A 12,542-nucleotide genomic window follows, 5' to 3' on the forward strand; every position below is an offset into this window, starting at 1 on the left:
TAATCGAAGTCCAAATACCTAGAAGGAAAATGAAACATTCGATTTTCCAAATATGTATTAAGCATAACCTATATCCTAAAAGAAATCTGCTGGATGCTGAAGGTGAAAAAAGAATTAGCATTGTTGAGCACCCACATGCTAGAATTTATTTGGGTTATCTCTTATTTGATATTTCATTTAAAGATAAACAAGACCCTGTCTCTGGATTTAAGAACTCAACAGCTAGTGTAAGAAACAGATCTGGTCACAGATAGAAGGTAGAAACAGTTAAGTGTAGCATAGGGAGCACAAGAAGAAAAGAAATCAATTGCAACTTGAAAGTTAGGAAAAGATTTCATGGAAGAGAGTACATTTGAGCAGAAATTGAAGATAGAACAAGTGCAGTGGCCATTTGCCCAAACAAAGAGCCAGCAACACAGATATGAGTTAACACAAACCTGAGGATACAGCAGACCAGGAGAAGTGCACAGAACCTCAGCAGAGGAGGGGCCTCAGCTGCCTTCCCAGTTCTACTGTGCTCAGAGCCAGTTCTGGAAGAATCTGCACTGGAGTCTTGGTGGTAACCATAAACTACAGGCTGAGGGATGGACAGGGAAGGGGAGAAAAAACTGCCACCCCAAAATGTGTCTCTTTGGCACGAGGACTCATTTAGGTTGATTATTTTAAAGCCCAAAAGACTCAGGAAAAATCTCTGTGACCTTCACCCTAACTACCTAAAGAATGTTGATAGAGGACCTATTCCGGGAAGGGACTCATCAGCATAGATAAATATAGTGCGAACTAAGCATAGACAGGAAGAAACCTAGCAAAGTCTGTTTGTTAAAATTCCACTATGTGTCCCATTGTCTCTGCATGACCCAGCAAACATTTAACAAACGTTTACTCTTCCATCTCCATGTCAATCGCCTTCTTCCTTTTTGAAGTCCCAAGCCACTACCCCAACACCATCTTTTGTCTTTAGCTGAAGATGGTAGTTAAGGTGAGGGTTTCAGCCATTTTGGGTGAGTTACTCAGTTTTCCTGGGTCTCTCCCATGTATGCATGTTTTTAAACTTCTTTTGTGTGAATTTCTCCTGTTAATCTGTCTCACGCCAATTTAATTCTTAGACTAGCCAGAAGAACCTTAGTAGGGTAGAGGAAAATTTCTTCCTCCCTGACAACAGTAAATGATGTTCTTTGATTTTCAAAGTTTTTTGGAAAATAGAACTGCTTTAAAAACATATTCAAAATCCCAACACATAGAAGAGACAAAAGTGGAGTGGCTCTGAGAGAAGCAGAACAATAGTGCAGGCAATCTTCAATCTCTTCCCATTTTCTCCACCTCCCACCAACTTGGCTCAGCAAAAAAAAAAAAAAAAAAAAAAAAAAAAAAAACCTCTGAAGCCTTTTCATACTTTTTTTTCCTACTTCCATAACAGATTTTAACAAAGTAAAGCAAGACTGTATATCATCTCAAATTTTGTTTGCCAGGTCTATGATCTCTCATGAAAACGTGTCAGAAGTTGTCAATCACTTTGGAAGTGAAAAGTTCAACCAGATAACATATTGCTGGGTTCTTTTTCTTTTTCCTTTTTTTTTTTAATTCATTGGAATGCTCTAAAAGTCATTCTTCTATTTCACAGGCATCTGTGATGGAGCAAAAGTAGTGAGTTCTGTCAAGTTCACATGAAACGGAAATTCACAGAAGTCAACACTTCCAACCAATGCAAATGATCTTGATGGAGAAATTGACAAGATTTACTGAGGGCTGCATCCTGACTTCTACTCTCATCAAGCCATAGAAGCATGAAGCCTGAAGCCCTGCTGTCTGTCATTAAACTAATTGGGAAACTTGGGAAGGGGTACAGGGGCAAGAGCAGGAGCAGAAGTAAGAAAAAAAAAGTAAGACAGGATAAAAGATCAATTTTAAAGTCATTACTTCTTAACAAGGAACACAGCTATTACTCTGAACCCCAAATCACGGATGTGATAGTCAAAAAGACAAAAGAATAGCAGGGTAAATTGTTGAAACAAATCTCTCTGTAGTCGATAGTAAAAATCTCATTGCAATTCAACAGATAAATGGCAATTAAGTAGTTTCTGTTAAATGTTTATTGTTCACCTTTTATGTGGGTGGCCTTTTAAGTGATTTTCTTTTTAAAGGAAAGGGAAAGTTTGTTCTCTTCAGCATTTGAACTAAACATGATGCAAATGCATGCAACCATCAATTTTAAAATAATAATCATCTTGATTTTCTAAGCGGATAAACCAACTGCTATACACCACTTCCTTTTCAGGCTATTGTTTGCTTGGCTTATCACAGTTAACTATCGCACTGTGACTCTGCATGAAGACGGTAATGTAATTAAATCCTATTAACACATCAGGAATAAAGCCCTTTAATGGGCACACAAGACTTTGAGAGGCAGCTCATTCCTGAGCAGATTTAATATCCTTAAATTAAGCAAGTGTGAATGGGAAGATGAATCTTATTAAAAACTTAAATCTGATTATATTCGAAAATTATTGGTTTCTTAATGTAATAAATTATCCAAAACAGACTAGAACAAATAATATGTCCTAGCTTCACATAACTCCACTCTATAACAAGTGACAAAAGAAATTATGTGTGACGGTGGGGCAAAAAGAAAGGTCTTTTTATAAAAGTCATTTTGCATAATGAAATACCTAAATCATTTTAATAAACATTTGGGGGAAAAAACGTGCAAATGACACAGTTGGAGAGGGAATCATTTACCCTATTCAGAAAGGGAATGTGGAAATAGTGATGCTAATGTTTTTTTTAAATTGCCATTCTGGCCAATTTGTTGTAAATTCTGAAAAGAAAAGCTGCGGCTTATGTTGTTGGTAGCGAATTCCTTCTCCAGAAGGCGAGTGCAAATGCAAGCCATCTGCCAGACATTCTGCTGAGAAAGCTGGAGTCTCCAACAATGGGCCAACAGGCTCTGCATACTAACACACACTCTCACTCCGCAGGCAGAAAAGTTTGCATTTTCCCCAAAGGTATACTTTGCGTTGCCTCCTTTCCCATCATCATGGGGACCACCAGGCACCCACCCGCTCTCCCCCAATCCAACTGGCACCAGTCAGGCTTCCACATGATTAGTCTGATGATGTGCGCAAGGAGAACCCCCCAGAGAAGCGTTTTCTGTTGAAACTGAAGCAGGAACGCAAGAACTGTTAAATTATTTAACCAGACAAATGCTTCACAGTGTGCGTTTCTTAACTTAATCCTATTTTAGCAAAACCTGGCGTTGCCCATTGCACTACACATTGGAACACTGTGTGGGTTTTATCCTTTTATAACTGGACCCTTTGGGAGGGCTGGGGAACACTGTCCTCGGCTCATCTGAAAGCTGCCGTCTCACCAGCAGATGGGTGTACTCAACAGAACGCACCGGGCAGGCAGGCACTGTGGGAGCCATCATGTTGGAAACCAGGGTCTGCTCCCATACTTGCAAGTAATTCTTCCCGCTCCACTGGAATGCTCAGTTATTTGGTAAGTGTGCCCAAATGGCTCATTCAACAACATGATGAAACATTTTAAATATTGTTTGGTATGCAGTGATGGGGCAGAGGGAGAGGTGCTCTCCAGTGAAAAGCCATCATAGGAACTCCAACTTCACTTCACCCCGGATCTGGCCCCTGCCAGCTTTCATATCCAATCTCTTCTTGCTGATTACCATGTTCCCTCGGGCCTCTTGCTGGAGGTTCCTCAGACTTGCCAGACTGTATCTTATTTTCCTGCCTGTGTACAGCTGCTATCACTACCTAGAAAGCCTTCTCCAAAACTCCTCTGCTCACACATCATCTCGGCAGGGGTCTCCTGTATGCTCCAGAGTCAGACTTCCCGGGTTCAAATCCCAACTTCCTCACCTACTAGTTGTGTGACTGTGGATAAGCTGCTTAACTTCTCCAGGCCTCAGTTGATTCATTTGTAAGATGAGCATAGTAATAATATAACCTACACCAAAGACTAACTAGGATGAGACTATGCTTTTAGCATAGTATGTAGGATAACATGTGTTCAACAGATGTTAATTACGATTATCACCTCTTTTGTAGAACCTCAAGGCTCTTGTTTGCCACTCCCTCTCTCTCACCGTCTAATATTATTCTTTTTTTGTATGACCATGTGCTTCTGCACAGGTACATGCTTATGCTGTTGCATTCATCACACACTTTAACTAGGTGCTTGTATCTGCCTTTTCTACTAGACTATAAGTTCCTTAAGAACTTGTTCTTATCTTTGTATGTACAAGGCTTAATATAGTACCAGGCACATAATAATTGCTTAATAAATATTTATTAACTAAATACAAGAATTAATGAATAAATGAGTTTAGTAAGAGCTGGATTAAGCATATAATCAAAGATAGGGAGGAGGTAAATGTTTCCCACCATAACTAGAGCAAGATGGCTAGAGAAGGCTAGAAAAAGGACTTTCAGGTGTTGAGGAACTAGAACTTTTAGTACATTGCTGGGAGAAGGTAAATTGCCTCAATTTATGCTCAAATTAATACTCAATTTAGCAGTATCTAATAAAGCTAAATATATGCCTACCCTATGGCCCAGCAATGCCACTATTTAATATGTAACCATCAGAAATGAATGAATATATTCACAAAAAGACATGTAGAATGCTGTTCACAGCAACTTGATTCACAGTAGCCTCAAATTTGAAACAACACAAATACCCATCAGCAGGGGAATGGATTAAAAATGTCTATGGCACATTTATACAATGAAATAAGTACTATTCTCAAATTTTAAAAAAAGGAATAGTGATATAGGCAACAATAAGAATGAATCCCCAAAATATTATGTTGAGCAAAAAAAGCCAGACATATGAAAGTATGCATTACATGATTCCATTTATATGAAGTTCAAGAACAAAGGTAATCCACGGCAGCAAAAGTCAGAATAGTGGTTACCTCAAGGGGGAGCTTTCTGGGGTGACGGATATGTTCTACATCTTGATCTGAATGGTGGTTACACAGGTACATACATTTGTAAAAATTAATTGAGCAATACACGTCAGGTTTGTGCACTTTAGTATGTATAAATTATACCTGCAAAAAAATTGCAGTAATTGGTACAACCTTTCTGGAGTGCTGTCTGGCAATGTATGTCAAAAGCATCCCAAAACCACTGACTCAGAAATCACACTTCTAGGAATTTATCCAAATAATTAAACAAATGCACAAAGATACTTGTATGAGGATATCTATCAACTTAATAATTATAATACCATAACTTAAAATAATATAAGCATTTAATGGTGTGAAAAATCACACAAAAGTTTAATGACATGTATACATGGGAGAGACCCAGGAAAACTCAGTAACTCACCCAAAAGGCTGAAACCCTCACCTTAACTACCATCTTCAGCTAAAGACAAAAGAGGAAGTTGGGAGTTATTGTTTGGAAGTTCAAAGGGGAGGAAGGCAATTAACATAGAGATGGAAAAGCAAATGTTTGCAGGGGCCATGCAGAGACTATGGGACACAGGAGTTTTAACAGACAGACTTTGCTAGGTTCTTCCCTGTCTACACATCTAGTTCACACAGTTACCTATGGTGATGGCTCCTTTCTGGAACAGGCATTCTATCTACACTCTTTAGCAGCTAGGGGGAAGGTCAAAGTTTCTTCCTGAGTCTTTTGAGTCTTGAATTGTTTTCAGCTCAAAACAATCAGTATGCCAAAGAGACATTTTGGAGTGGCAAATTTTGTTCCCCTACAAAACACTAGGCAGACATTAAAAAAGAAGATGTAGGTCTACAATTACTGCCTACAAAATACTAGGCAGACATTAAAAAAGAAGATGTAGGTCTACAATTACTGTCGAGCGAGGATAACCACAAAATATTATTCAGTGAAAAAAAGCAGATTACAGAGTAATATTTTGGTATGATCTTACTTTGGTAACACACACACACACATATATGTATATATGTATGTATATATTTGCCCAGGAAAACATAGTATACACAAGAAAGTGTATACAAGAAACTCCAAGTATACACAACAAAGTAACACAGTGGTTCTTTCTGGATGGGATTTCAAATAATTTGTTGTTTTGTTTTTGTCTCTTGCTTTTTCATTTTTTTTTTTTTATTTTACTATGGCCATTTGCCAGTTGTGAAATGTAAATAAACACATAGATACATGATAGCTGGATACATACAAATGTGTGTGTGCAGACATCCATTCAGTAGAAATGAGTCAATGAGACCTAAGGCCATATATGATAAAAGAAGACTGCATTCTCTTTAAATAAAAAGTTCCCCTTCATAAGGAAAAGAGACTACAGGTCCACCCTCTGTAAGACAAAAGTTAAGTCCTGCTTGCCTGACAAAAACAGGAACAATCCCTGATAGACATCACTTTAAAAGACTTGCTATTCTGAAAAGGCTCAAATAGGAGACTCTCTCTATCTGGGCCCGCTTAGGTACCATGTTTAAGTACCCCATGACCTGCTAGAATCCAAAAAGAAGAGTATCCACTTAGACCCCTAAATTTTACTCAGATAATCAGCCAGATCTCCCCAATTCAAGAATGCGGTTTTTATATACATACTAAAGAATTTTTTTTAATTGATATAGTTGATTTAACAGTATTATGTTAGTTTCAGGTGTACAGCAAAGTGATTCAGTTATATACTTATATATATATTCTTTTTCTATACTTTTTCATAGGTTGTTACAAGATACTGAATATAGCTCCTGTGCTGTACAGTAAATCTTTATTGTTCATCTATTTTATATATGGTAATATGTACCTGTTAATCCCAGACTCCTTATTTATCCCTCCCCCGCTCCCTTCCCTTTCAGTAACCATGTTTGTTTTCAATATCTGTGAGTTTGTTTCTGTTTTGTAAATAAGCTCATTTGTACTATTGTTTTATATTCCTCATATAAGGGATATCATATAATATTTGTCTTTCTCTGTCTGACTTCACTTAGTATGATAATCTCTAGGTCCATCCATGTTTCTGCAAGTGACATTTTTTCATTCTTCTTTTATGGCTGAGTAATATTCCATTTTATATATATATATATATATATATATATATATATATATATATATATATATATATATATATACACACACACACACACCTACATACCTACATACTACATCTTCTTTATCCATTAGTCAATGGACACCTAGGTTGTTTCCATGTTTTGGCTATTGTGAATAGTGCTGCTATGAACACTGGGGTGCATGTATCTTTTTGAATTAGAGTTTTCATCTTTTCCAGATATATGCCCAGGAGTGGGATTGGTGGCTCATGTGGTAACTCTATTTTTAGTTTTTTAAGGAACCTCCATACTGTTCTCCATAGTGGCTGCACCAATTTACATTCCCACCAAGTGTAGGAGGGTTCCCTTTTCTTCACACTCTCTAAATCATTTATTATTTGTAGACTATTTAATTATGGCCATTCTGATCAGTGTGAGGTGATACCTCATTGTACTTTTGATTTGCATGTCTCTAATAATTAGCGATGTGGAGCATCTTTTCATGTGCCTGTTGGCCATCTGCGTATCTTCTTTGGAGAAATGTCTATTTAGGTCTTCTGCCCATTTTTTGATAGGGTTTGTTTGTTTTTATTTTGATATTGAGCTGTATGAGCTGTTTGTATATTTTAGAAATTAAGCCCTCGTCAGTCACATCGCTTGCAAGTATTTTCTCCCAGTGTGTAGGTTGTCTTTTCATTTTGTTTACAGTTTCCTTTGCTGTGCAAAAACTTCTAAGTTTGATTAGGCCCCATTTGTTTATTTCTGCTTTCATTTCTTTTGCCTTGGGAGATTAGTCTAAGAAAATATTGCTACAGTTTATGTCAGAGAATGTTTTGCCTATGTTCTCTTCTAGCAGTTTTATGGTGTCAGGTTTTATATTTAAGTCTTTAAGCCATTTTGAGTTTATTTTTGTGTACGGTGTGAGGGTGTGTTCTAATTTCATTGATTTACATGTGGCTGTCCAGCCTTCCCAACACCACTTGCTGAAGAGACTGTCTTTTCTTCATTGTAAATTCTTGCCTCGTTTGTTAAAGATTAACTGACAGGAGGTGTGTGGATTTACTTCTGGGCTCTCTATTCTGTTCTATTGATCCATATGTCTATTTTTGTGCTAATAGCTATTGTTTTGGTGGTAAGTTAGGCTGTTTATTTGGGATTTTTCCTGTTTTTTGAGGAAGGCCTGAATTGCTATGAACTTCCCTCTTAGAACTGCTTTTGCTGCATCCCATAGATTTTGTATGGTTGTGTTATTGTCATATGTCTTGAGGATTTTTTAATTTCCTCTTTGATTTCATCACTGACCCACTGGTTTTTAGTAGCATGTTGTTTAGTCTTCATGAAATCATTTTTTCTCATTTCTCTTTCTGTGGTTGATTTCTAGTTTCATGCCGTGTGGTCAGAAAAGAGGCTTGAAATGATTTCTATCCTCTTAGATTTTTTGAGGCTTGTTTTGTATCCTTGTATGTGGTCTATCCTAGAGAACATTCTGTGTGCACTTGAAAAAAACGTGTATTCTGGGTTTGGGGGGTTTTTTTCGACGTAGTGCCCTGTAGATATCAATTGTCTAACTGTTATATTGTGTCATTTAGGATCTCTGTTGCCTTATTGATTTTCTGCCTGAAAGATCTGTCCATTGATGTCACTGGGGTGTTAAAGTCTTCTACTATTATTGTATTCCCATCAATTTCTCCCTTTATGCCTGTTAGTATTTGCTTTATGTATTTAGGTGCTCCTATATCGGGTGCATATATTAACAAGTTGATATCTTCTTCTTGTATTGATCCTTTTATCATTATACAGTGTCCTTCTTTATCTTTCTGTATGGCTTTTGTTTTGAAGTCTATTTTGTCTGATATGAGTATTGCTACCCCCACTTTCTTGTCATTTCCATTTGCATGAAATATCTTTTTCCATCCTCTCACTTTCAATCTGTAAGTGTTTTTCACCCTAAAGTGGGTCTCCTTTAGGCAGCATATTGTAGGTTCTTGTTTTATTATCCAATCTCCCAGTCTATGTCTTTTGATTACAGCATTTAGTCCACTGACATTAAAGTAATTATCTACAAGTATGTACTTATTGCCTTTTGAAATCTGTTTTCCAGTTGATTTTGTATTTCTTCTTTGTTCCTTTCTTTTCTTTTTCCTTTTGTGGTTTGATGGTTTTCTTTTGTATTATGCTTGAGTTCCTTTCTTTCTGGTTTTATGAATCTATTGTATGTTTTTGATTTGTGGTTACCCTGATTTTCAAGTATGTTAACCCATAACTATATCTACTTCCTTTACACTGGTAGTCATATAAGCTCAAACACATTCTAAAAGATCTACAATTTCTTAGTCCTCTTCCCCACATTTTGTGATTTTTTTTTCAATTGTTGGCATATTACTCCTTTTTTAGAAATTGTAAATGAGAAATTATTTCAACACCTGAAGACCAAGATACAACAGAAGACTCTATAGGCTCAAGATTTTGAGACATCCTAGAAAGAGTTTTCTGTAAAGTATATCCTTTCTGTGGCATGGCAACATCATTCTTCTTTAAGAAGGTTACTGGACAGACATCATTTCTGCCATCACCTATGTAAACAATTTGTGTATAATTCACTCCTCGTTGTAACTGTTTACCTACAAATTCTACCAAAACTACATTTTTGCAATGACTTTGGGGGCACCTAGTGCAAGAATGAGCATGATAATTTTCCACAGTGAGATGACCATTGCTATAAAAAGCTGCTGGATTTGTAAAGACTTTATCAAGCATGTCATGAAAATTGGTAGCTTCTAAAACCCAATCTATGAAGACTGAATTTGAATCTGAAATAATGATCCAGTCAAATTTATCCTTGTACTTTCTTATAAAGTTTAAAAGTTCCACCACCCCTGGAGTGAAAGGCATTGATATCATTGTTCTTTTCATTTCATCTTCTCTTACACCTTCATCTCCCAAATACTTAAAGACTCTGCCCATAAATTCTGTCCACAATCCTTTTTCATAAGAATCTTGTAGTTCAATAGGAAGCTTTTTCTCTGGAGCACATTGTACAATCCAGGTGTCACTATTATCATCTATGATTATACTGCCAAGTCAAAAACCAACAAAATTTTCATGGCTCCAGAAACAGATTTGGGTTACCCCAATTTAGTATTTCCAAGACAATTAACCTTACTTCAGCATGGAGCTTCAGTTTAACAGTCATGACTACCTTCAGTTTTAAACACCAGCCAGTTCCTAACCAACATTACTACTACTCTATACGCAGGGGGAAAAGTTTTCTGGTTCCAAGCAAAGGAATGGAGACTTCTTAACTCCAGCATTATTACAGTGGATCATCTGATAGAAAACCTGCTGGGTACATCCCAGAACCAGAGACAGGGACCTGGTCGGTTGTTGTTCCCAGGGAGGTGCACGTTGGATACTGACGGGAGCACCAGGCCGGACCCAGCCGGGTCCCCAGGGCTCGTCACTGACCCAGGCCAGAGATCCGCAGCCATTCTGGCCTCGGTGCCGCTCCCAAGGACTCTGTCCTCCGGCTTCCTCCAGGTGCCTGCAGGTGAGGGCCACCCCACTCACATGCTGGGCCACATTTTGTGATTTTGATATCCTATTTTACATCTTCATGTTTATCCTTTTGCTGTTCATTGTAGTTATAATCACTTTCACAGAATTTTTTTGATTATTTTTTAACCTGTGTACTGACTTATTTAAGTGATCTTCGATCCTTTTATATATTTGCCTTTCCTATTGTAACTTTCCCTTTCCTATAGATTCTTGCTTCTTTTCTATTTAGAGAAGACCTTTCAATATTTCTTTTAGGGTAGGTCTAGCATTGCTGTATTCCTTTAGTTTTCACTTGTCTGAGACATTCTTTCTCTCTCCTTCTATTCTAAATGATAATCTTGCTGGGTAGAGTACTCTAGGTTGCAGGTTTTTCCCTTTCAGAACTTTGAATATATCTTGCCACTCCCTTCCGGCCTGCAAAGTTTCTGTAAAGAAATCAACTGATAACCTAAAGGAGATACCCTTGTAACTGACTCATTGTTTTTCTCTTGCTGCCTTTAGAATCCTCTCTTTATCTTCAACTTTTGCCATTTTAATTATGATATGTCTTGGAGTAGGTCCGTTTAGGTTCATCTTGTTTGGGACCCTCTATGCTTCCTATACTTGAATATCTGTTTCCTTCTTTAGGTTTGGGAAGTTTTCAGCCATAATTTCTTCAAATACATTTTTGATCCCCATTTCTCTTTCTTCTCCTTCTGGGATTCCATTATGTGTAGATTGGCACACTTTATATTATCCCATAGATCTTGTATGTTGCTTTCATTTTTTTTTTTTTTTCATTTGTCTTTCTGTCTGCTGGTCTGATTGGGTGATTTCCATTATTCTATCTTCCAGATCATTTATTTGCTCTTCTGCATTATTCAGTTTGATATTTATGGTCTTTAGCTTGATTTTCATCTCAGCAGTTGAGTTGTTGAATTTTGACTGGCTTCTCTTTATAGTTTCTAGTTCCTTGTTACAGTAATCTGCATTTCTATCAATAGTCTTTCTTGATTCCTTCAGCATTTTTATTACCTCCTTTTTAAACATGGGGTCTTGTAGACTGGAGAGGTCTGCTTCATTGCTTGTTCTTCACAGGACTTCTCTTGTTCTTTTAATTGGGAGTAGTTATTCTGCTTTTTTTATTTTACTTATATTTCTTTGACTCTATGAATTTAGGAGAAAGTTATAAACTGTGGTCTTAAAGGGCTGTTTTTGTATGGTAGTGGCCCTGTGTAGCCTGCATGAGTCCAATATTTTTGGTGTGAGGACTGTTTTTGGTACAGATGCCTGCCACATCTTTCCTCAGGGTGTGCTGGCTGTTATCGCCTTGATAGGGGGTGGGATTGGTGTTGTGGTGACCACAGCCTGCACTAGATGTTGGGCGGGACCTCTTCTTTGCTCCGTGGTTGTCACAGCCCTGTCAGGGGCAGCGTCTGCTCCCCAATTGTTGGAGTAGAAGCCACCAGATCTGGTTCTAAGCTGTGTTATGAGGTAGCTGGGACTGGAGCTTACCTGCTGGGAAAGAAGCAACTGCATGCTCTTCCCCAGGAGCTGTCCACTGGGACATGTGACCCTGTGATGTTGTCTGCCACCTGGTGTGCACGTCCACAAAGTTTGCTGCTGCTTGTGCCTGGACCCACCTCTGCTATGGGAGCACCAATAATCAGCTCAGGCATTCCTCAGGCAAGCATGCACACTCATAAAGCTACAGACACGAAGACCTGCCACAGCCATGCCCCCACACCCACTGTGGGAGCATTAGTAATCAGCTCAGATTTCAGCCCACCTCTGCATGTGCATCCACAAAGTTCGCAAGACCTGCGACAGCCATATCCACGCCCCGGTGTGAGCACACTGATGATGTGGCTATGGTGGACCCACACCCCTCCCTTCTCATGTTGACAATGGGGATCCTATGGAGGACCCCCACTCAGTCCTGCATGCACTCCCAGTTACAGCCCGGGCCACAATCCAGGCACTT

At 38.3% G+C, this 12,542-nt stretch overlaps 1 pseudogene across 1 annotated transcript; it reads right to left on the minus strand.

Annotated features, from left to right (window-relative positions):
* Positions 1-1,552: 1,552 nt before the first annotated feature.
* On the minus strand, positions 1,553-12,313 carry LOC309668489 (pyridoxal phosphate phosphatase PHOSPHO2 pseudogene; annotated as a pseudogene). The gene has a single exon. The product of its transcript is annotated as a pyridoxal phosphate phosphatase PHOSPHO2 pseudogene (transcript).
* Positions 12,314-12,542: the final 229 nt, after the last annotated feature.

The sequence above is a fragment of the Balaenoptera physalus genome, assembly GCF_965194825.1.
Source record: "Balaenoptera physalus genome assembly, chromosome: 1".
Lineage (NCBI taxonomy): Eukaryota > Metazoa > Chordata > Mammalia > Artiodactyla > Balaenopteridae > Balaenoptera > Balaenoptera physalus.